Genomic DNA, 23,574 nt, shown 5'->3' with positions numbered 1-23,574 from the left:
TACTATATTGTGAATTATGGACCGTCATTTCCTCAATCTTGTTCCAAGTTTGATTATCGTCAACTTCGGTGAACATACCATTTGATCCCATGTTGAGAATGTTTCTTGAGTCTTCATAAAGACCATTCCAAAATTATTGTACCAAGAACCACTCGCTAAGTCCATGATGAGGACATGAGCGATAAATTCCTTTGAATCGCTCCCAAGCTTCATACAAAGATTTTTCGTCCCTTTGCTTAAAACCCGTAATTTGAGCTCTTAGCATGTTAGTCTTTTCCGGAGGGTAGAATTTTTTGTAGAAAGCTAGAGCCAACTTCTTCCAAGAGTCAATTCCAAGAGTAGCCTTATCAAGGCTCTTCAACCATTGTTTCGCGGTACCAATTAGAGAAAAAGGAAATAAGACCCATTGAATTTGGCCTTGAGCCACTCCGGTTTGTGAAATCGCATCACAATAGTCACAAAAATTCTCCATGTGGGAGTGAGGGTCTTCACTAGGCATCCCCCCAAATTGGCTTCTTTCGACTAATTGGATAAATGCGGATTTTACAATGAAATTTCCGGTTAAGTGTTGTGGTGTGGGAGTACCATTTGGTAGGTTCTCCTCGGTTGATACGGAATGTGATGAGAAGTTAGGCATTGTGGGTTGATTGTGTGGTTGATTTTGTGTTAGGTTCTCCTCACCTTCTCTTGCAAAAGGGTTGATGAACTCAATAGTATTTGGTTGAATATCTACAACCTCAACAATACCTCTCAAAGTATTTCTAGCGATTCTTCTATTGGTTGTCAAAGTCCTTTCAATTTCGTGATCAATGGGTAACAAGTTACCTTGTGATCTTCTAGACATGCAAAATATCAAACAACTCGAAAACAATTAGAACAAACCTTGAGGAGTTTTACTTCCCCAAGGCAAAGAAAGACACAACTAATAACAATCAAAGAAAATCAAATCAAGTTAACACCGTCCCCGGCAACGGCGCCATTTTTGGTCGGTCCGCTTTGAGCTTAGATTTCAGTTACTTGTCGTTAGGAGCACCTAGACCAAAACAATATTTATTACTTCACAAACAACTCTACTACTAATAAAGAGGCAAGTAAAGGTCGGATCCCAAGGGACGGGTATTGATGTAGGATTTTCGATTGCATGTAGTGGTGTCAAGGGGTGTCACAATTTGGGTTGAGATAAGAAGATCACTAAACTAAATAACAATAAAAGTAAACAAGAAAGATGACTAAAATGAGATGTAAACAATTGATTAAAAGCACTAGGTTGTCATGGGTTCATAGGGGATTCATGGGAATTGATCATACAAACATATTCTCAAATTATAAGCAAGAAATTATTGTTGTGATAGGATCAAGTTGGTTTATATCTTACAATCCTAGGAAGGTTTGGGTCCCGGAGCCAAATCGATTTGATTGTACAACACCTACAAGTCGACTTAATCCTCCCTAGTCAACTATATGCATGGTCTAATGAGACTCGAGTTGGTTTATGTCTTACAAGTCTCATTGAAAAGGTAAGTGATGGGTAAAAAAATGCAAGGATTCATAGGCTCGCATTTCATCAAACATAACATGTGCATAAGTTGAGATCACAACAAGCAAGCAAATAAATTATGTGAAAATATTAAATTAAGCATGAATCATCCCCCATGTTGGTTTCCCCTATTTCCCCATTAACCCTAGTTAAGGAAACTACTCACTCATTATCAAGTTTAACATGTTAACAAGGTTGTCAATCATATTAACAAAGCAAAACATGATGAATAAATGAAGATGATTAACAATAATTAAAAAGGGATTAAGATAATTATACCTAATGATGATTCCAAAATAATAATGCAAAGAATAATAGAAGTACTTGATGATTGATGGAAGGTTGTCAATCTCCCAATAAACCAAAATAATCTTCAATTACCCAAAATAAAAGATGAACAATAGAGAAATTAAGGAAATGAGATTTGTATTAATACTTGATTAGAAGTTGATTACAAGATTAAAGAGAGATTAGAATAATATAAACTACACTAAAAATTGATAAGAAGAACATGATAATCTAATTAGACTAACGGGGTATTAATAGTGTGGATTAGGTGCACAAATTAGGGTTACTAAGGGCTTAAATGACGATTGGTCCTTGAGGAATCGCTCCTCTCAAGAAAAGACGCGGGTCTCCTTTTAGCTAGTCTTTCAAAAATATGCGCATCTCGAATGAAGAAAGAAGGGGACGTGTTGCTCTGGAGGAAAATCCGAGCGTTCAAAAGGTCGGGACGAGCGGATTCTATAGCTTCTCGACGAGCGGCCTGGCATCTTGGATGAGCGGCCTGTGGAGCTTCTGGACGAGCGTCCCGATAGGTGAGACGCTCGGATCTTAGTTCAGCTTGCCATTTCTTCTTTTCTTCTTTTCTTCTTCCAACAATTCTCCGGGATTTTGTCGGGGATGCAAGGATCTTCTTCATCAGTGCCCATCTACTACATTATGTATAAAGGCCTTCTAGTCTTGTCTTCTCTTTGATGCTTGGTCATTAGATTCGATCAATTTAGCTCTATTTTGCCGTGAAAATGCAATGTTTGCACTCCTCTCCTACCAAGGAAACAAAACCTCAAAGAATATGCAAAACAAAGGACTAAAGATAGTAAATGACCCAAATATGAACTAAAAAGCATAGGAACGAGGCTAATTCGGGGACTAAATATGCTCAAATATTGATCACATCACACGGGTCTATAACTACTCAGACCCGCGCAGTTTTATTAGTTATGTGTTATTTTTCATCCAAATTAATAATTTTGTTTTATATATGTTGTATTTTGAGGAAGTCGCCAAGTAACAAGACAAAGTGGAAACTCAAATTTAGATAACAAGAAAAATACCGTTCCACAAGTTGAGTCCATAACAACTATGTGGCCAACTAACCTAATACATCTTTTTTATACTAATTGTAATTGAAAGTTATAATTCAAATATAAAAACATAAATATGACTATACAAAACTCAGCTATTACTTTTGTAATACAAAATTGGCTAGAAAAAGGTAGAGAGATATTATTGCTTTAATTTCAAAGATAATTAACTTTAAAAGAAAGATCATTAATCAATATAAAATGCATCTTAATTTTTTTTTTGTATAATAACAAGTTTAAAAGAACATACCCGTGCAATTTTGCAAGTATAACAAACGTGTATGGGTTAGAGTTTTAAATTTTTGTCTATTTCACTATTTACCACTTAATAATACCCTTTCTCATTCATCATATGTTATTTACATTTGCTTTTGATGCGAATTTTTACTACCTCACATACATGTAACTTTTAATGGTGCTTATATTATAATAAATATACATATTAGCCCAAGAAAAGGAAATGTAAAACTTCGGTTGAATATACCGAAAAAGGTAAAATGTAAAGAAACTAATGAATGCGAGATCATATGTTATATGTAATAAACGAAAAAGGGGGCTGAAATTGCCATTTTAAACGTGCACGGGTGAAAATCTTCATGTTGTTCGTGCACAAGTCCTACAACCGTCTAAGAGTTGGACTGAATGAAAATTAGTGTTGACAGTTGCACGGGCTTCCAACTTTATGACAAAATAGTTTAACAATCGCACGGGCTTGCAGCTTTATTACGACCCGTTCAATTTTACAAACTTTGCGTTATTTTTCATCCGAATAATTTTGTCTCATATATAAGTCGGGTTTTGTAATACTACGGAATTCCTTAGGCTAGTACTCGACCGAGTAGAGCCTACTCGGCCGAGTAGCGTAGATAGTGTAGTCTGTTTGGCTACTGCCGAGGAATACTCGGCCGAGTATGAGGAATACTCGACCGAGTCGAGGATACTCGGCCGAGTATACGCTATACTCGACCGAGTATCCGGTCTGGCGAGTAATATCTCAGCGGTTTGATGCGGGAGTGTTTAGGGATTATTTATTTGATAAAACAGTTTCTAAACATCATTTTACAACCTTAATCATACTTACGACATCCTAATCACTCCCAAATCTCTCCTCTGTGTGTGTGGACATCGTAGTGATCGCATTCAGTCTTTCGTTCTTTCGCCAGTAAGTCTTATCCCTATGTTGTTAATAGTTAATTATAAGGTTGCTTTATTTATGAATTTAGGGGAATGGGATTGTGCAATGTGTAATTGTGTTATGTGATTATTGTTTAGGCGAGGACTTCGTAGAGGAGTCGTTCTAGTGATTGATTCCATCGTTGCTGATTGTTGCTAAGGTAGGGTTTCCCTACTCAATCTCTGTTGGTTGATTTAAGATGTGTTTGTATTATAATTGTTGTTATCTGCTGATCATCGGAGTGATGGTGTTGTGGTGATGGTTGTGATGTTGTGGTTTTGTGACGATTGTGATGTTGTGGTGTTGTGACGATTGTGGATGTTGTGGTGATTGTGGTGGAGTCACTTGCGGGAGTGACTTCACACCCTAGTTCGCCCTCCGTGGAACCCGTCACAGGAGGGGATGTGCACATTAAGGAACAGGGATATTGCTCGTTGATGAGCGGGATTTAGGTAGGGATTAGCTGCGGTCCCCCACTGGCGGCGAGGATTACCTGTTGCGATGGGTAATCTGGTAGGGCTACACACTTCGGTGTGTAGTCGGTTACTGTGTGTGATAGAGGATTGGGGTTGGAGGATGATCAGCTGGTTACCTTGTATATTTGTCTTATCTTGATTGAACAGTATTGACCCCGTTGTTGTTGTTTTGTAGAATCTGCTGTGATCCATTTGAGGATGGTGAGAAGGCTGTGACATGTATTGTATTTGGTGAGCTTGGGCGGTCATGGGAGAGTCGTCACACCAGTTGTAGTATCCCAGTTGTGAGTCTTAGTTTATGATTATGTAGTTGTTAACATTTTGATCACTTTTGTTGGATTTTGGATTATTGTAACCATTTATATTTACAGTACTTTTAATAAATGTGTTTGGGACAGACGCTTTTGATATATACTAACCTCGGGTAACCGAGATGGTAACATTCTTTCATGCTAGGGTGGTCCTGGTAAGGCACCTTGGTATGAGGGGGTGCTACAAAGTAGTATCAGAGCCAACGATTCCGGCACCTAAAACAAATGAACCCAATGAAGTTAGGGAGTCTAAATAAAATGAACTCGGGGAGAGTTGTTTGGAGCTACCGCAAGGACTCGGGAGATGTCCCGGAGTCACAATACAACCCTCACTAACTCAAGCCGGTCACTGGGGAATGTGTTGAGAGTTGCTTAATGCATGTGTATGTATGTTAAAGTCTAATGGTTGGAACATGTGGTAAAAGGTGAATGTGTGTGTGAAATTGGTGAAAGAATATTGAGAATTGGTAACGAAGTGAAAAGAATTTTTATGTGAAATCTTGGGAAACGGTTTTAGCATCTAAATGATTGGCATGATACATGTTTATTATGTGGCATTCAGATTTCTATCGTAATATGTTTGATTGTTGGGATAGAAAGCATGATAGGATATACTGTGTATTATGTGTAGCTCGTTTTGGCATGACTCGGCCGAGCAGGGCAGGTACTCGACCGAGTAGGGGGGTACTCGGCCGAGTAAACAGGCACTCGACCGAGTGTTGTTTAGCAGTAAGCAGCAGTGGCTACTGGATGTGTTTACTTGACCGAGTACTTAGGCATACTCGATCGAGTAGAGCATACTCAGCCGAGTGATGTTTTATACTCGACCGAGTATGAGTTTCGTGAATTTGACGTTGGCTACTGGAGTAGACTACTCGACCGAGTATCAATGATACTCGACCAAGTAGTCCTTACTCGACCAAGTATTGCTGTGTACTCGGCCGAGTGCTTCTTTGGCGAAAGGTCACACCTATTTTAAGTCGTAGTCTTTTGAGCTTATGTTTCCTTGTTTCTTATCAGCTCAAAATGCCGCCTAAAAGAACTGCCGTGCAAATTCAAGCTTCTGAGATGACCATTGATGAGATTGCTCGTATGATTGAGCAACAAGAGGCTCTTCTTGAGGCTCTCAAGAATGTGGGGAAGGGGGTAGAGAAGTCTATGGATGCTACTCAGCTTAGCATCAATACCCGCTTCAACCGACCCACATATGAGGGCGTTGGGGAACCTAAGTTGCTTGAGAAGTGGCATCGTGAGATGGAAAGTCTCATGGAGGTGGTCAAGTGTCCGCAAGATATGATCGTTGAATAGGTAGTGTACTACCTGAGAGGTGAGGCCGCCGTGTGGTGGCAGAACGTCAAAGAGAATGCTAGAGCCTACTACCAAGCTGAGGGTTTAGAAGCTATTCCCTGGTCAGGTCTGAAGAGTGCCATGAGGGAGCAGTTTGTGCCGAAGAGCATATCCGTCACAAGATGAGATCAGAGTTCGATTCCTTCACCATGACCGATGATATGACAGTCACCTAGTACTATCACCGGTTCCTAGAGTTGTCTCGTTATGCTGAGGACATGCAGCTGGGGCAGAGGGGTTTGGCTCTAAAATTTGAGAGGTGTTTGTCCGCCAAGATCATGAACCGTCTACCAGCTGGAGTCGTCACTGATCTTAAGGATGTGTACCTGAGAACTGGTCAAGCTGAGAAAATGGTAGATCTCTTAAAAGAGGTTATAGAGAGGACTAGTGCGGAGAAAAGGAAGGTTGATAGTGGAAACAACAATCAGTCGGGTAACAAGAAGGGCAACTTCAACCATGCTAAGGCTTTTTTCGGTGGGGCTGGTTTCTCTGGGGGTTTTCGTGGTTGGGGAAGAAGTGGTGGTCGGAGTACGAGCGACAACTCCAACCTTACATGCTTCAACTGTGGTGGCGTAGGCTACAGAAGGCGAGAGTGCACAAGTGCCAAGACTGGGGTAGGTTCGGGAGCTTATCAGGGGAGCTTCTCTCAGGGGCCAAGTCATAACTTTGCTAGCAACCGGTCGGGTGGATCATGGGGCAAACGGGGTGGACATAGCAACAATGGCGGTTATAATCGCAACAGTGATGGATCTTATCAGCGCCAGAACAACAGTGTCACCCATTATTCGGCAGCCAAGCCGAGTACCTCCAATGCTTCGGTCCAAGGAGGAGGTCAGAAAAGCAGTGGAAAGCTCTTCATGATGGATAAGCAAGAAGCTCAGAATGATGCACATTTAGTCACCGGTACCTTCATTGTTCATAATGTACCGTCTTTTATTTTGTTTGACTCGGGGGCAACACATTCTTTTGTGTCTAGGAGTCATGCTTTATCTATGGGCTTGGGGGAGTTTGAACTTGTAAAGGATGATGTGTTCATACCTTCTGGGGAGTCTGTGTCATGTGTCAAGTTGTATAGGGGAGTGTCTATGTTAGTTGGAGGGGTAGATTTACCGGTAGACCTGCTAGAGTTTCCTATGGATGGGTTTGAGGTGATTGTCGGGATGGATTGGTTGGGTAAGTATGACGCCAAGATAGATTGTCGGCAAAAGAAAGTGTCTTTAGGGGGTCCAAAGGGTATCGGGGTGTCTTATAAAGGGTTTGTTGTTAGACCTAAGTATAAGTTCATAGCTGTGATGACTTTAAAGTCATGTTTGAGGAAGAAGTGCCCCTTAATTCTTTGTCACGTGAGAGATAGCCGAGTAGAGTAATAGACAGCTGCTGAGATACCCGTAGTGGGAGAGTTTGATGATGTCTTTCCGGAGGAGATACCGGGGTTACCACCAAAGAGGGATGTTGATTTCAGCATGGAGCTCAAACCAGGAACATGTCCTATATCCAAAGCACCATACCGTATGGCACCTAAAGAACTAGCTGAGCTGAAGAAACAGTTGCATGAGCTGTTAGACAAGGGTTATATCCGGCCAAGTGTGTCACCTTGGGGAGCTCCAATTTTGTTTGTGAAAAAGAAAGATGGGAGCATGAGGTTATGTATCGACTACAGGGAGCTTAACCATGTCACAGTGAAGAACAAGTATCCTTTGCCTAGGATTGATGACTTGTTTGATCAACTGAGTGGAGCAGGTGTGTTTTTCAAGATCGGTCTGAGGTCAGGTTATCACCAATTGAGGATAGCAGATGAGGATATTCCAAAGACAACTTTCCGGTCTCGTTATGGTCATTATGAGTACGTGGTGATGCCTTTTGGTTTGACCAATGCACCAGCAGCTTTCATGGATTTGATGAATCGGATTTTTACACCATTCTTGGATAGGATTGTGGTTGTTTTCATCGACGACATCTTAGTCTACTCCAAGACTAAAGAAGAACACGAGGAGCATCTGAGGATTGTTTTGCAGACTCTGAGAGAGAACCAGCTTTATGCCAAGTTATCAAAGTGTGAGTTCTGGTTAGAATAAGTGGCTTTTCTGGGGCATGTCATATCTAAGAAAGGAGTGTCCGTGGATCCTAGCAAGATTGAAGCTGTGACCAAGTGGGAGTCACCTAAGAGTGTCGTTGAGATTCGGAGTTTCTTGGGCCTTGCTGGCTATTACAGGAGGTTTGTGAAAGACTTTTCTACCATAGCACGGCCTATGACAGCTTTGATGAGAAAAGAGACCAAATTTGTTTGGAATGAGAGTTGTGAGACGGCGTTCCAGACGTTAAAGGAACGTTTGACCACGGCTCCTATTCTAGCTTTGCCAGAGGGATGTGAGAATTTTGAAGTATATACCGATGCTTCAAAGAATGGTCTGGGTTGTGTTTTGATGCAGGCGGGGAAAGTTATAGCTTATGCTTCGAGGCAGCTGAAGCCATATGAAGAGAATTACCCTACTCATGATTTGGAACTGGGTACAGTTGTTTTTGCTCTTAAGATATGGAGGCACTACCTTTATGGGGCAACCTTTAAGGTGTTTTCAGATCATAAGAGTCTAAAGTATATCTACACTCAGAAGGACCTTAATATGCGGCAGAGACGATGGATGGAGTTGATCGGCGATTACGATAAGGAGATCATCTATCACGAGGGTAAGGTTAATGTTGTTGCAGATGCTCTGAGTAGGAAGAGCGTTCATTCGCTATGTACATCTATGTCTTTGTTGAAGCTAAGGGATGAGATGTCTAAGATGGGGATCTTTATGATAAGGAAAGGGGACACCATCGGGGATTTGACGATCGAGCCGGACTTGTATGAGAACATCAAGAGTAAGGAAAAGCTTGATCCTAAGATCCAAGAGTGGAAGTCAAGAGTGGAGAGCGGCACAGTTTCCAGGTTTTCTATCCGCACAGATGGGAGTGTTCGTTTTGATGGGAGATGGTGTGTTCCTGAGGATGCAGAGTTGAGGAGAGTGATCCTGACGGAGGCTCATTGCACTCCTTATTCGGTTCACCCAGGCGGTGATAAGCTTTATAAAGACCTTAAGAAGACCTTCTGGTGGCCAAACATGAAGGGAGATGTAGCTGAGTTCGTGGCTAGGTGTTTGACCCGTAAGAGGGTCAAGGGTGAGCAGCGGAGACCACAAGGTAAGATTCAATCCCTGGAAGTACCTGAGTGGAAGTAGGATTCGATATCTATGGACTTCGTGGTTGGGTTACCTAAGTCGCAGCAAGGTAATAACATGATCTGGGTAATTGTTGATCGGTTGACAAAGTCGGCTCATTTTGTTCCTATGAAAGATACCTGGTCTAAGATGTAGCTGGCCTTGGGTTATAGGAGGCATGTGGTTAGGTTACATGGCATACCTAAGGATATAGTGTCTGACCGTGATGCTAGGTTTATATCGAAGTTTTGGCAAGAAATGCAGGAGTTGATGGGTACTACCTTGAAGATGAGCACAGCTTTTCATCCAACAACTGACGGTCAGACGGAGAGGACTATCAAGACCTTAGAGGACATGTTGAGAGTATGTGTTATGGAGTTTAGGGGCAGCTGGGAGGACAGGGTAGATCTGATCGAGTTTTCATACAACAACAGTTATCATACGAGTATCGGGATGGCACCTTTTGAGGCTTTGTATGGTCGGAAGTGCCGTACTCCAGTGTGTTGGGATGATAGTTCTGAGGCAGTGGTTTTAGGACCACAGCTGGTACAGGATATTGTTGAGCAGGTTCAGGTAATTCGGCAAAAGATGAGAGCAGCTCAAGATCGTCGGAAGAGTTATGCCGACTTGCACCGCATGGACATAAAGTTCGCAGTAGGTGACAAGGTCCTTTTGAAAGTGTCACATATGCGAGGTGTGATGAGATTTGGAAAGAAAGGCAAACTGAGTCAGAAGTTTATAGGTCCCTATGATATTTTGGACTGCATAGGCGAGGTAGCCTACAGGTTAGCTTTGCCACCAGCTTTGGATAGAGTCCACAATGTCTTTCATGTTTTACAGCTTCGGAAGTATGTGAGTGCCCGTCACATGTGCTTGAGGTCGAGAACATCGAGCTTGATGAGTCTTTGTCTTATGCTGAGGTTCCTAAGGAGATCCTAGATCGCAAGGTACGCAAGACAAGGAATGGTGAGACCGTCTTACTCAAGGTACTTTGGTCCAATCACAATGTGGAAGAGGCCACATGGGAACCGGAGGAGGCTATGCGAGAGCGTTTTCCTAACCTTTTTGATCAGGTATGGTTGGTTACGGGGACGTAACCTTGGTCTTTTTAGGGGGGTAGGAGATGGTCGCATGCGTGTTTTTGTCTTAGTTTAAGTCGGGCTAGTCGAGTTGGTGATGTTTTAAGCTTGTATAATGTTGGTATATGTGCGTCGGGATGTCGTTTTTTTGTGTTTGTGTTGGGTAGTGTATGAACTTCGGGGACGAAGTTCTTTTTAAGGGAGGAAGACTGTAATAATACGGAATTCCTTAGGCTAGTACTCGACCGAGTAGAGCCTACTCGGCCGAGTAGCGTAGATAGTGTAGTCTGTTTGGCTACTGTCGAGGAATACTCGGCCGGGTATGAGGAATACTCGATCGAGTAGAGGATACTCGGTCGAGTATATGCTATACTCGACCGAGTATCCGGTCTGGCGAGTAATATCTCAGCGGTTTGATGCGGGAGTGTTTAGGGATTATTTATTTGATAAAACAGTTTCTAAACACCATTTTACAACCCTAATCATACTTACGACATCCTAATCACTCCCAAATCTCTCCTCTGTGTGTGGACATCGTAGTGATCGCGTTCAGTCTTTCGTTCTTTCGCCGGTAAGTCTTATCCCTATGTTGTTAATAGTTAATTCTAGGGTTGCTTTATTTATGAATTTGGGGGAAATGGAATTGTGCAATGTGTAATTGTGTTATGTGATTATTGTTTAGGCGAGGACTTCGTAGAGGAGACATTCTAGTGATTGATTCCATCGTTGCTGATTGTTGCTAAGGTAGGGTTTCCCTACTCAGTGGCTGTTGGTTGATTTAAGATGTGTTTGTATTGTAATTGTTGTTATCTATTGATCATCGGAGTGATGGTGTTGTGGTGGTGGTTGTGATGTTGTGGTGTTGTGACGATTGTGATGTTGTGGTGTTGTGACGATTGTGGATGTTGTGGTGTCGTGATGATTGTGGTGGATTCACTTGCGGGAGTGGCTTAACACCCTAGTTCGCCCTCCGTGGAACCCGTCACGGGAGGGGATGTGCATATTAAGGGACAGGGATATTGCTCGTTGATGAGCGGGATTTAGGTGGGGATTGGCTGCGGTCCCCCACTGGCGGCGAGGATTACTTGTTGCGCTGGGTAATCTGGCAGGGCTACACACTTCGGTGTGTAGTCGGTTACTGTGTGTGATAGAGGATTGGGGTTGGAGGATGAACAGCTGGTTACCTTGTGTATTTGTCTTATCATGATTGCATTTGGTGAGCTTGGGCGGTTATGGGAGAGTCGTCACACCAGTTGTAGTATCCCAGTTGCGAGTCTTAGTTTATGATTATGTAGTTGTTAACATTTTGATTCACTTTTGTTGGATTTTGGATTATTGTAACCATTTATATTTACAATACTTTTAATAAATGTGTTTGGGACAGACGCTTTTGATATATACTAACCTCGGGTAACCGAGATGGTAACATTCTTTCATGCTAGGGTGGTCCTGGTAAGGCACCTTGGTATGAGGGGGTGTTACAGGTTTATATAAAGCCGCCCTAGTAATAAAACAAAGAATAAGCTCAAATTTGGTTAATTAAGACGAATTATTGGAATACAATAACTACTCAACCAACTAACCCTAATGCATCATTTAAGCTGATTGCAAATAAAATATATGATTCAAATCTAACTTAAATATGACTTTAATTTAAAATTGTTTGACATAAAGTGGAAAAATTTTATTACTTTATTTTAAAATTTTATTTCTAAAGATAATTAACTTTAAAAGGAGATGACTAATTAATATAAAAATTATCTAAACTGTTTTTAACTTCTTTATATAACAAAATTAAAACAACATTCCCGTGCAACTTACACGGGTTTAAAACTAGTAAAAGTCAGCTGCTTTTACCAGCTAGACTACTTTGCATTAGTGAGTTTACAGTAATCTAATTTATTTTATCTCTGAAAATAGGTTGGGCTGTAGCCCATACAACCCAATAGCTAGATCCGCACCTGGCTGTGAGTGCAGGTTTTGTTGATGGCCATTGGAGCATTAGTTCTAGAGTATATACAGTTAAGGGGACTTATGAGTGGTTAAGAATGAAAAGAAATCACGTGGGTTGGCAAAGGGCTATCTGGTGTCCTTTGACAGTCCCAAAGCACATGTTTATTGGGTGGCTCATTGCACATAGAGCTTTGATGCTTAAAGATAAACTGTTGGTGTTCTAAATTAGTGCAGATGATCTATGCTGCATTTGCCACCAGCCTCTGAAAATCATTTACCTCTGAAAATCATTTAAATCTGTTTGTTGAATGCCAATATAGTCAACAAGTATTGTAGGGTCTGAGTCATTGGTTGAGTACTGATGTTAATAGGGAGGACAATCTGATGTCCTTTACTAACAAAAGACGGAGCAAACTCAGAAAGGCTATTTCTACAGCTACTGTACTTGACTATTGGTACTGTCTGTGTATGCAAAGGAATGCTGCTCGTTTGCAGCAATGTGTTCTAAGATCAGATATTTTAGTGAAGCAGATTCAGGAGGTTGTTAGAAGTCGTTTTATTCAATGTAAACCATGTGGTCTAGCCTATAAAGATTCACAATGGTTGTCTAAGGTGCATCTCATATAAAATATGAACTCAAATAGTGTTTTGTGTACGATATAAATTTGTGATGTAATTGTGCTATCTATAAAATCTTATTAAAAGGCTACCTAAAACCTCTAATTAACGTGACATAGAAAATTAAATATGACATGGAAATGTGACATGGCAAACTAAATATGACATGGCAAATTAAAATTAACTCAATCATTTCTAAATCTATACAATCTACTTAAATTATTATTATTATTATTATTATTATTATTATTATTATTATTATTATTATTATTATTATTATTATTATTATTATTATTATTACTACTACTACTACTACTACTACTACTACTATTACTATTATTATCTATACAATTTACTTAAAATGCTACTTAAAGCATTTAATTTTTTTCCACTTGACATTTTCAGAATCCCTTAATTTGTAGTGATTATTTAATTTGATGATTGATTACATAACAACTTTGCCTATATCCAATCTTATTAAAACAACATTAAACTACTATATGTCTACATGCATTGATAAACTTTGTGTCGCTTTATATTCTAAGGTCCATTTAATTAGATTTAAATGTCTAATGCGTGGTATTCATTTCATGGAGAAGAGGAATAGTCTTAACTCAAGTTAGTCTTCCTCTAATCCTTATCTTCTTATAAAATGCTCACTATTCCATGAATTTTCCTCCTCTTTGGTTAGTTTCTTCCCTCCTTTATTTTAATATGTTTTTGTTGTATTTTTTTTTTAGTATTGTATTGATGATTTAGTCTTACCATTATGTCGCCGAATTCAAATGCTTTGTTAGTGTCTAATTTCACTATGCGAAAGAAATTTAATTGATATTTGTTTGTATTCTCATGTTTATTAAACAGGTTTAACGACAAAAGGGATTTGGAATTATGAGTTAGGTACTTTATTTCCGGAAGTTAAAATTTATGCGATTATTAGATTAATTTCCAATTTTAATTTTTTTGGTGGTAGTAATAAAAAAATAGGTCCACAAAATATCTAACTATATTTTTGTTCTTTTTCCTAAAAAACTATTTTTATCCTACATTAATTGAATTTGTAGTTACAAGAGTGATATAAATAAATAGCGTATATTATGATTTGGCTTTATGTAGTCCATTTCCGTTTATTTTTTTGATATTTCCATATTCGCTCAAAAAATACGTACATATAGAGATACGACATTACCATTATCTTCACTTTAGTAAGAATAATATGAAATATAATTTCTATCATCTTATATAGGAAAGACAAATATATTAATATAAGACAAAATAAATATTAGGAGATGGTTCTTTTAAAGCTTCTATGATTATGAATTTCCAATTTATTGTCATAATATGATAGAATAGAGTGAGAGAGTAATAGTTTATGTAATTGATATTATGCTAACTTCGGGCTTTTTTTTTCATGGAACACAGGAGATATTATGATTATAAATTAAGAGACGCGATAATGGAAGCGAAAGTTAGTAGAGAAGCACCACATGAGAGAATGGTTAATGAATTTTTTAGTAGATATTGATGGAAAATTGCATAATGTTAACAAATATGGAGTAACATACACCATTGTGCTATAGTTGCCGCCAAATAATTGGCACTCTTTTGGATAATCCAAAGTAGTAAATCTACTTTTTCTTTATCCAATCTATGTTCACTAATTGTAGTTCATAGTTTAGAGAAAACAAGTAACTAGGGAGGTGAGTTAGAAAAAGAACCCAAAACAAACACTAAAATGTCTTAGCGTGATCATATTGATTTTGTTTTTGAACAACTCAACCCTATTTAATTTGAAATAAAGAGCTAACACCTAAAGCTGCAATTTTACACTAAGCCGAGTGTGTGCGAAAAAAGAAGTACGACACATATTATCCTCAAACAACGAAATTTGACATAAATATCATGAAATAGTAGATAAAAGAAATAGAAACCGTGAATCTCACTGGTAACAAAACTAGTTATCAATGAAAAGCTTACCTTTTAGCAAAAAAATAAAAATAAAATAGAGTTGTTTGGTTGCCCAAAATTCTATGATTTCATTTTTCTTAGGAGTTGTAACTCCTCCATAATGGAGGAGTATTACCTAGGCCTCTTTAGGTAATTGAAACTCCTATATTCATTTAATTACGTCATAACAACCGAACGACACCAAAGAAAGCCATCACTTTTTTTATCTGCTCTTATCATGAATGCGAATAGATCCTATCCTTACTTTACAAGAATTTACCATCAACTTTGACAAAATAAAAACGGTCTCTTCAAAGAGACCTCTTAAGGTGTGTTTGAATAACAAAAGTGGAGGGAAATGGAGGGGAGAAGGAAGGAGATAAGGGAAAGGCAGAGAAGGGAAGGATAAGGGGTGTGAGTGTTTGGATACAATTTTCCTTCAAATCTTACCTACTAGTTGGAAAGCCCGTGCGATGCACGGGGCTCCCATTAGGATTATCTGTGAAAATATATTCTTAAGTTGATAAAAAGTCCTACTATGTCGTCATTGATGAAAAAAAATTTGTGATTGGTATAGATGATAACCGATGAATTATTAATTGGTGCTTTTAGCATAAACGTTTTGCCATCAATTAGTATGACATCAAGTGACATAGTTATAGTATGTCGCTAGCCTTTTCATTGTTAAAGGCACAACCGATTTTTAATTAAATACAAAACGCTTTCTCTATAAATATGGTGGAGCTCACCAATATAAACCCTTAATAACATAGTTATATCTTTATGAGTTTTGCAGAACTACCTAAAACTGAATGATGTTACAAAAAACAGTAGGCATCATAGTTATATATATTTATTGTGTTGAGAGAAAATGTTAGATCTCTTACAGCATAATATTACCTTGACTATTTACAATTAAGAGTATTTGTTTCTTATAGACATCTCGCAATATCTCTTATTATATTACATAGAATGCACGGGCACCTAGTACTATTATCTGTGACAACATCAGATAGTAGTTTATCTCATTTTTTAAAATAGTTTGGTTACTAAGTTAGTATAATAATGTCAGTTAGTAGTATTTATTTTATGGCACCACTAGAAACGTTATTTTACGTTACCATGGTCAGGTAATAGAAAACTATTAAATTTAACAAAAAAGTAAAACTATGCCAAAAATGGAAGCAAACAAAAATTCGGTGGTTGATTTAGATGAGGACATATTAATCATCAGTTCCTATAATAAAAAACGCAACGAAAGCGTTGTGGCATTTGGTATTTAACTATATCAGTTGTATACTAACATTCAGAGGTATAGTTGGATTATAGAGTTACCGTTCTTATTTTCTTAGCACCATCTATTTTTTTACCGAAATAGTCTTTGACTACTTATCCTTGAAAAATCCATACAAAATATATAATAATACATCATTGTGGACGCGGGCCCACGGGGGCGCTTGGGAGAACAAGCGTTTGCATTTGTGGAGTCGCCACTAATTTATTGTGGAAAATTGGAAACCGTTCGAATACTTCGTGCCATGTCAAGACACAAAGTAGTGACATGAACACCAAGAACTCGTTACCCTTAACATTCTATGTCTAGAATGACTCTCGTGGATGCTAATGAACACGGATGTTCACAGAGATCTGGAGTAAGGGGTGAGGGTACGTATTAGGAAGCTCTTTTGATCGAACACCTAATCCCGCCCGCCTCGATAGCGGCCTCTACTAATGATTAGTGAAATTATCTATACTCGATATATTGTCGATTATATGCATGCAATGCAACATCCAATCAATTAATCCTAGCATGTGAGAATTAATACTAAGTCGGTGAACACGTAGTTTAACATGCAATTGGGTCAAAGTTGGAGATTTAAGTTCAATTACATGTGAAAGCATACAATACAATACAAGAAATATAATAAATACAATAAAGGAAATTACAACAATTACATCGGATTAAATGATTTATGTCGAAAATACTTCTAAAACGGATAATTTGAGAAAGAATAAACAAACGAACGGGAATTAGGCGATAATATGATTAGTAGTTAATTAAAACGTAAGCTAATAACTAGGTCAAAGTAAAACGGGAGTTCAGAGACAAAAATCAACCAGGAAAAGGCGCAGCAGAGTTGCGTCCTTTGGAAGAGGCGCAGCAGTTGCTGCGTCTGTTCCTTGGCTCAGTTATGGTTGTGAAGCCGGAATTGCAAATCGTTAATATTCGTTGGTTAATTTAGTGATTGATTATGAATATTAGACTCGAATGAAAGTGATTAGTAGGTTATTTACATATGATTGAGGGTCATAAAAATAGTAAAACATGAACAAAAATAGTTAGAACGAATTATTTACAAGATTAAAAGGTTAAGTAATTAAACAAACCAAACAAATTAATTAGATTAGATTAAACATGTTATTAATGACGAATTAATGATTGTGACGATGAACAAAAGGTGAAAAATATATCAATGACGAATTCCATAGACTCAATATGGATGAATCGAACTTCTAGAAACCGAATTTGATTTTAATGACGAAAACCCGCAAATATGAATTACTTGGGATTTATGTCGGGAATTATGATGAATTAAACATTAATGATGATACATGTCAGATTATTATGCTTGAGTTATTATGTTCAAATTATCGTATCAAAAGAATCAAAGACAAACGAAAGAAAATAAAAGAGACGAATTGACAAAAGACGAAGGAAGAAGAAAGGAAGCAGGAACTGCGGCAGCCTCACGAAGAGGCGCAGCAGGTGTTGCGTCCTTTCTCGACGGTCATCTTCTGGTAACTCGTAAAAAGGGTTTTAAACAAGGTTTTAGAAATCGGTTTTAGAAATACTTTCGACATAAATTTTACAATATTGATTACAAAAGTAAATAACAACAATAAAATAGGGATTATACACCCTCAGACTTACATGTTTGACGAAACGAGATGAACAAAGTTAACATTTTAGTGATGCTCGACTCGAATGTAGACGAAAGTGTCCTCGTAAGAGGAATTAAAACAGATTGATTAATGTTGATTATGGTGGAGTTGGTCAAATTGGTCAGTCATGCAAAACGAGGCTGCTACTCAGAAAGATCCGAGCTTACGTGGTCGAAAGTTCAAGCACGTAGACGCCAAAAAGTAAGAACGTGGTCTAGAATGCAAAGGGAGAAGAGAAGGGCGGACACTCGCGTGAGAAATATGTGAGGACGAATGTCTCTATTTATACTAATCACGCGGAGGAAATAGGGTTTTCAGAGAAACTTTGGAAGTGAATCTCGAAAAGATATGAAAAGATACGAAAAAAACGCAGAGAAGGACTTGGGAAGAGGCGCAGCAGGCACTGCGTCTCTTGGAAGAGGCGCAACACCTGCTGCGTCCTTTCCCAAGTGGTTTCCTCCTGCGGAAGAAAGATTTTCGTGTTTTGGTTATGGAATAACGGATTAATCTTGTTTTCCTTAATATTTTGTGTGAATATTACGGGAAATTATTTGCCAAAGATTAAAAGATTGTAAAATACGGAATAGAAATATCCGGAACATTCCAGAACATTCTGACTCGGTTTTAGAAAATGAAGACGGTTTTATGACCCGGGCTCCAAATGTACTCTAATTACTGCCAAAACGACTGTATCGGCACGTAGATGACATTTAAGAGGTAGACACAAGTGTTTGAGCGATCACTTGATGATAAACTTACGAACTGTCACAAATCATTCCCCATACCAAACATGTGGCCCAATCATCACCGGGTGGTTTGCGGGAGGTGCAGAAATGAGGTATCTACAGAGCCCCCACTTTGACTGAGGCTTGGACAAGGCGAAAGTCAAAGTATAGCCATCAGGTCAATCGAAGATTACAACCTGACGACTATGGCGACGCGAGGCGGCTCAAGGGGTCTGAGCCAAGGACCTGTCGTCGGGAACATTTTAGAGTCTGTCGACTATCGGGGAGGGTCGTTTAAAGTCCATTAGACTACGTAAGGAGGCTCGCCAGCCATAAGAAGAGACCATACCTGAAATTCCTTGAAACTCCAGGGAAAACAAAATGCGATATTGGGAGAAGACAGCAGGACACAGTTTGGAACTGCTGGGAGAAATCTGCTTGTGGTCGGCTTCAAACAAACTCCGGAAGGTTTTGGGGTCGATGTTGATCTCCATGTCTCGAGAGGAAATGACTGTCGGTCGTGAACTCTCGCTGGGGGAACATAATCGGGAACTGATCTCCATCTCTCGAGAGGGAATGTCTATCCGTGTACTCTCGCTGGGGGAATATAATCGGGAACTGATCTCCATGTCTCGAGAGGGAATGTCTATCTGTGTACTCTCGCTGGGGAACATAATCGGAATCGATCTCCATGTCTCGAGAGGGAATGTCTATCCGTGTACTCTCGCTGGGGGAACAGAATAAAGGTGTGTCGAAACACCTGTCAAAGAAGGAACGCTCATTGTGACAAGCTAGGTCTTGGATAAAAATAAGGCGATAATTTGCTGCTGGCTTGGAAGGTGTGGATCCGGGTGAAGAATATACATCAAACGGACCAAGTATGTGATATGACATCAAGGAAGAGGCGCACCAAAGATGGGCCCACAAAATAACGAACTTATAACGAATTTTTGAAAATTCGTATGAAGGGAGGCTGAGGAAGAGGCGCAACAAGAGCTGCGTCCCTTGGAAGAGGCGCAGCACCTTCTGCATCTATTCCTGGGCGCGTCTTTCCTGCGTAAAAACCCGATGAAACAGAGGGTTTATCTCATTATTTCGAAACATAAATTCTCAATTTCTCTCTCAAATTCCAACCATTTCCGTCAAAATTTGATCCAAAAGCTTGCATTTGCCATGACTAATCGAGGTATGTGTATCAATCTTGTATTTATCTTTCGTGTTTGATCAAATGGGATCGACAAAATTAGGGTTTTCGACCCTAATTAGTCGAAAATTTGGGGCTTTTCCCTCAAACGACTTTGTCTTGCAAAATTGACTTTGTGAATGGCCAATTGGTAATATAAGGATCATAACCATGTATTTTTTTCGAATTTTCGTTGAGTTTTGAGCATTTGAGTGAAATTGAGACGGTTTCACAGCTAAACCGTAAATCGCTTCGAAAATAGCCTTAGGTTTGCCCATTTGTGACCAAACTTGATATTTGGAATCCTTATGTGATGGGTAAACTTCCTACCATCTCGGAATTTTGATTTGTGACGGCTTTTTCAGGACACTTTCTAGGGCATAATCGCCATAACGAAATGCTGTCGAAATTCCGACTCGAACCCATGACTAGGCTTCAACTTAGGCTTGACTTGACCCAAATTACCACATGAGCGGACGGGTTTTTGGGAAAATTGCCAAAGATGGCGAGAAAAGAGCGATTTTAGAGCTCCGAAAACTCGAAAATCCCCTAATCAAGGCTTGTCGTCACTTGACGCGGCCTAAATTTACTTTAATGTTGCAGGTGACGAGGCTTCTACATCTGGGAGATATCCCATGGACGTGGACACTACTGTTAACCCTTCTCAAGTGCTTGAGGAGACGTTGGAGGAGGCTTTCACCGCTGCGGTGATGGCTGCCGAGGACGAGGTTGTTGAGGAGGAAGAGGCCCCGAGACGGGCCAACGTTGGACGGGGTGGTCGCCAGCTGAGGGGAGCACCTGCGTGGGCTGAGGCCTAGGACAGTAGGCACCTGCTTTGGGCTGCGGAGGGTCACCTGTCCTACAGGACGGTGAAGAGCTTGGTAAAATGAATTCATCACTCTTCATTCATCTTCTTTCATTTCTGTTTGCCATTCCTTTTATTCTCCATCCGAGCTAAAGATAGCTTTTGTTTCAACTCAACATAGGAGGCCGGGAACGTCAGATCGTTCTCGGGCTACACGACGGTGATGGGGTGCTACGAGAGGCTGTCGGCTGAGAAGCGAGCCATGATTGAGCGGGGAGCGTTCGGTGCCTTGGTGCAGGCTTGGAGGGATATTGCGAGGAGGAAGCTTAGGGCTAACCTCAGTCTCGTCCGAGCTTTCTTGGACTGGTTTTGGGACACGACCTCCACGTTTCATATGCCTTTTAGAGAGGTGGGGGTCACTTTAGAGGACTACGGCATGATTTTTGTTCTGCCGTGCGGGACTGAGGTGGTGGAGTGGCCGGAGACAGCCATGAGGGTTGACTCGGTGGAGGCTAGGAGGCTGATCGACTGGAACTTGGCGCAGAAGGCGACTGCGGTACCTGGCTTGGTGCCTAATTCTTACGTTCGGGACTACTTCGCGGGGAAGACCCCGGCGTCGGTAGTGATCGAGGGGAGGGAGACGGCTCCTCCTTTCTGCACTGCAGAGCAGAGGGTCCGTTTGTGGCTATCGTGGTTTCTGTCTTCGATCTACCTCGGAGACAAGGGAGAGAGGCTTTCGACGAAGCTCCTTCCCTTTCTTTCTGACCTGAGCTCCCTAGGCCATTGGGACTGGGTCACTGCTGGTTTTGCGGTCCTCATCCGCTTCATGAGGGTCATGGTTCGTCCGGAGTTGATGGAGAAGGGGACTTCTCCTGCTGCTGTCGGCCCTGGACTGCTATTGGAGGTATGAACCTTCACTTCTTTTCATGAAAGATCATTTTCTTTTCTTACCAAATCACGAAAGATCGTTATTGATTATCTCGATTTACAGGCGTGGGTGTACTCATACTTTCTGGGCCTCGCACTCAAGAGGACGGAGCCGGTGGAGAAGGCCTATCCCGTTCTGAGGGATTGGGTGATGTGTCGCACGAGGAGTCGGCGTTCCTTCCACGACGTTTGTCGGCGGGAGGTGTACGCTCTTCAGTTGGACGGCGTGAGTACTTTCACCTTGCATTTGTTTGTCTTCCATCTTTACTTTAGAACTGATCATAAGAATGACCCTTCGTTTGCTTTTCTAGTGGGTGCTCAGGCCTTGGGAGGAGTACGCTGGCGCTCCTCCTTTCGTGGCTGAGGTCCTTCGACCTAGGAGCTCGAGCCGGCTGCTGCTGAGGATGTCGATGGGTCCTGTGTGGTACTTGGGTGAGCGCTTGGCTCGTCAGTGCTCTCGGGACGTCTTGACGGTTCCCATCGATCCTCCTCGGACGATGTTTAGGGAGCCTTCTGAGGCTGAGAGGGACGCTGACCTGGCTGGCGAGGACTACTTGGCGTTCCTCTACGGGAGGTTAGCGTACTAGCCGGTTTTGGTAAGTGCTTTATCCTCTTTCATTTTTTATTGTTTGAGAATACGATGAAAGATCATCGGTTAACGGAACTCATTTGACTTTGCAGGAGATCGAGGCGGCGGGCATCGAGCCCCCAGAGTGCCCCGAGACCCTTGAGTACACTGACAGTAGAGCTGATCAAATGACCCAAGCCCATTGGCCCTATCCAACCCGGCCCGCTTTTTTGAAGGGCTTGGGCCTTTAGTTTTGGCCCAAAAAAACCCATGGGCCGGCCTAAAAAGGCCCAAAATATTTTGGGGCCGGGTTTGGGCCAAGCAATTGGCCCAAATTTTGGCCCGGCCTGGCCCATATTTATTAATAACGAATATTTTTTTTTCTAAAAGTAGCGTTAAAGTTATATCCAACTCTTTACAAACTCAAGTATATTTTTTTAGATTTATAAAACAAAGTATACATAACATAAATCATATATACGAATGCATGATTATGCATTCTAAAGTGGCGATGTTTGTCTTTATTTTATTTTGGAGAACGGTTTATATGCATTTCATCATATTCTGTACAATTTTATACACTATGTATGTTTTAAAAGTTGTAACTGAAGGTATTAGGCTAATTATTTCCTAGGGTAAGTCGTAAATTTTAGGGCCCAAAAAAGCCCATTTAGGCCCAAAAGCCCGCATTAAGCCATAAGGGCCGGGTTTGGGCTTGCTAAATAAGGCCACGCATTTGGCCCAACCCGGCCCGACCCACTCAAATGGGCCGCTTTTGTTAGAAAGGCCCGGCCCAAGCCCGCACTGACCCGGCCCATGATCACCTCTAACTGACACGACGGGGATGACGACGATCTCTGAGCTACGTGACTTTGACGTGGCGGTGAGAGATGCTGCCTTGGACGAGTGGCAACATCTGATTCGGAGGGTGAGTCTTCTAACTCGTATAGTTTTGTGTAAGAACATATTTGCTCAAGTTTGTCCAATCGCTAAGAATTTTCCTTTTGAAATACAGGTTGCGCCATCCCGGTTCGTGGCTTTATGGAGGGTAGCCAACCGGCTACGGGCTACTGCCGTCGAGGAACTTGCTGGTGGCCGAGGACGTCAGTTATGAACCTTCCGTTTACTTCATTTTTGAATTTTCTAATCTTCCTTTATATTTGGAATGATTGACATGAGCCAGTTTTGTTGTCGTTTGCAGAGGGAGCGTGAGCTAGAGCGAGAGCTTGCCCAGTCCCGAGAGGAGACAGCTCGCCTGCTGAGGGAGCTCGAGGTCTGCGACGCCGAGGTTTCTGCTCTCGAGGCGAAAGTTGCTGAGCTAGACGGCGACCTGCAGTAGCTTCCGTGTTGCTTCTTGTTTTTTGGTTGTATTTTTGTACATTTATACATTTTAGGACCCACTTTTGGACATTTGGAT

At 40.7% G+C, this 23,574-nt stretch overlaps 1 non-coding gene across 1 annotated transcript; it reads left to right on the top strand.

Moving 5' to 3' along the window:
- Positions 1-158: 158 nt before the first annotated feature.
- On the top strand, positions 159-265 carry LOC141644637 (small nucleolar RNA R71). The gene has a single exon (XR_012544249.1). It is a non-coding gene; the product is annotated as a small nucleolar RNA R71 (small nucleolar RNA).
- Positions 266-23,574: the final 23,309 nt, after the last annotated feature.

Source organism: Silene latifolia, chromosome 2 (genome assembly GCF_048544455.1).
Source record: "Silene latifolia isolate original U9 population chromosome 2, ASM4854445v1, whole genome shotgun sequence".
Taxonomy (NCBI): Eukaryota; Viridiplantae; Streptophyta; class Magnoliopsida; order Caryophyllales; family Caryophyllaceae; genus Silene; species Silene latifolia.
The sequence above is the reverse complement of the archived record's forward strand: the minus strand, read 5'-3'. Positions and strand labels throughout refer to the sequence as shown.